This window comes from Silene latifolia, chromosome 7 (genome assembly GCF_048544455.1).
Source record: "Silene latifolia isolate original U9 population chromosome 7, ASM4854445v1, whole genome shotgun sequence".
In the NCBI taxonomy this organism is placed as follows: domain Eukaryota; kingdom Viridiplantae; phylum Streptophyta; class Magnoliopsida; order Caryophyllales; family Caryophyllaceae; genus Silene; species Silene latifolia.
This window is the reverse complement of record NC_133532.1, coordinates 78,697,891-78,700,576: the sequence shown is the minus strand read 5'-3', so window position 1 is coordinate 78,700,576 and position 2,686 is coordinate 78,697,891. Positions and strand designations below refer to the sequence as shown.

General features: G+C 43.1%; 1 non-coding gene across 1 annotated transcript; it reads left to right on the top strand.

Moving 5' to 3' along the window:
* Positions 1–2,311: 2,311 nt before the first annotated feature.
* On the top strand, positions 2,312–2,418 carry LOC141593824 (small nucleolar RNA R71). Its single transcript, XR_012521885.1, has one exon. It is a non-coding gene; the product is annotated as a small nucleolar RNA R71 (small nucleolar RNA).
* The last annotated feature ends 268 nt before the right edge of the window (positions 2,419–2,686 follow it).

The following is a 2,686-nucleotide window of genomic DNA, read 5'->3' as shown; positions in this document are numbered from 1 at the left end:
AACTCCACCAAACCTCTTCATTCAAAGACTTCATTCAACCGGGATCAATATCCCGAGATCCCACCAACCTTCCACCTTCAATACAAGGATCAAAGTATGCAACTTACTCATGGCATCTTGAACTTCTTGCCATTTTCGGTTCATTTCTTCTTCAAGCTTTTCCTTAGTCACTTTGTCAACATTAGGGTCACATACCCTTTTTCCTTTCGATCTCTTCCTCCATCTTTTTGGCTTCTTCTTTTCAATTCTTGGTTTTGAATTTGGAGGGGCATTTGTGCTAGAATCGAACTTGGTTTCCCAAGTCTTGCCCATTTCCCCACACTTATATTTAGCATTCACTTCTTCTTTATCCGGTGGCTCATCATCAACTTTCGGCTCACAAGAAATTAAGAGCTCCAGGTTCTCATCTTCATTCTCATGGAGTTCTAATGTTTCCACGGCAAACATGTTTTGAACCACGGTTTCCTTTGAAGCATGTGGTAGCTTGAATTCAACTTTTTCCTCTCCGACTTTGAATGACAATTGTCCCTCTTTGACATCTATGACGGCTCCTCCCGTGGCCAAGAATGGCCTACCAAGAATGACACGAGAGCGTCTTCCCATAGGTATATCCAACACAACAAAGTCGGTAGGAATTGAAAGCTTTCCAATTTGAACCATGATATCCTTGAGGATCCCATTTGGAGATTTGATTGTTCCATCGGCAAGTTTGATTGTAATGGAAGTGCGGGCTAAGCTTGAAATATTCAACCTCTTCACTAGGGCAAGTGGTATGACACTCACACTTGCCCCTAAGTCACACAAAGCACTATCCACCTTTTGGTCACCCACGATACATGGAATTGAGAAACTCCCGGGGTCATCAAGTTTGACGGGAATTTCTTTAGACTTGACCACATTGCACTCTTCACTTGAGGCATCAAGCTCATGTCCACTAATGTCCACTCTTCTAGAAATGACCTCTTCTTGCTTGGCCAAAGAGTGTTCTTCTATCATCACCATCTCTTCTTTTTCCGGGGTCCTCTCAAATTCCACCATCACATTTGGTGCTTTCACAATTTCTTCAAGCACAAATTCTTCACTCATAGTGGTTGGTGAAGTCATAATCATCTCTCCCTTACCCGGGTTAACTTCAACATCCAAGCTTGTACCATGAATTGTCATTATTTGCTCAAGCACATAGTCTTCTATGATCTCTTTTTCGGGCTCATGGTCAACTTCTTGGAATGTTTCCATAGCCATGGAAAAGGGAGTAGTGTAAGATAACTCCTCTTGACTTGGCAAATCAAATGACTCTTCTCTTTCTTCTTCAACTCCAACCATGATAGCATTAACTTCCTTTGACTTCATAGGGTCCCTTGGATTTTGCCCTTGTCTTAGAAACACACCCGGTGGTTTTTGAGAACTCATGAGAGCTTGGGAAGCCACCTTAGCTTCAAGACTCTTGAGTTGTTGTTGGGTATTGCTTGCCAAATCCCCTATCAACTTCACCAAGTTGTCATATTTATCATCTCCCATGGTATTGCTTGCTTGGGGTGGTGGCTCTTGGTTGTAAGGTTGGTTGGAAATTGGAAGAGGAAAGTCATATCCTTGAACTCTAAAGTTGGAATTTTGGTTGTTCCCTTGGTTGTACCTTTGATTATTGTTGTATCCTTGATTGAACCCATTGTTGTTGTTCCATTGATTGAATCCTTGGCCAAACCCTTGGTTAGCTTGGTTTCCTTGGTTTCCTTGGTAAAAGTTTTGATTACCTTGGTTCCCTTGGTTACCCTTATAATCTTGATATGCTTGAGATTGGTTGGCAAAGTTTTGGTTGGATCCTTGGTTGTTGTTGAATGAGGGTCTAGGTGGACGGTTGGAAAAATTGTTAAATGCTTGGAAAGCATTCACCTCTTGCACATTGTTCCCATCAAAGTTGTTGTAATTGTTGGCACACAAGTCATATGTGTGACCACTTCCTCCACAAAGTTCACAACTTGAGACTTGAGCCACTTCCTCCATGGGTGCCCCATGTGAGGTTGCGGCTTGGTGTACTTGATTTCTTTGAAACTTCTCAAATTGTTTTGTGAGTAAGTCGAGCTTGGCATTTGTCTCGGAGTTGGAGGAGTTTTCCTTAGGAAACTTCCCATTCCTTCTTAGCATGTTTCCTCTAGAACCATAGTTTGCTTCCGAATCTACCATTTTCTTGATCAATGCCGTGCCCTCTTCATCACTCAAGTGATCAAATCCTCCCCCCGCGGAGGCATTTACCATCTCCTTAGTCCTCGGTAGCAAAGTTTGGAAGAATGTTTGAGTGATGTACCATTCCGGTATTCCATGGTGGGGGCAACTTGCTATCAAGTCTTGATAACGGTCCCAAGCTTCACCCAAAGACTCCCCATCCTCTTGTTGAAATGTATGAATCTCATTACGGAGCATCGCGGTCTTTGAGGAAGGGTAATATTTGGCCATGAATTATTTAGCCAAGGCATCCCAAGTAGTGAAAGTATCCGGTGGGTGAATGTTCAACCATCGGTCCGCTTTGCCCGTCAATGAAAACGGAAACAACATCATTCTCAAGGTGTCCTCGGACACCCCATTCTTTTTCATCATTGAAACCTTCCTCTTAAACTTCCGGAGGTGAGCATGGGCATCCTCTTCAATATGCCCCCCGAACAAATCCTTCTCAATCAACCCGACTTGGGCG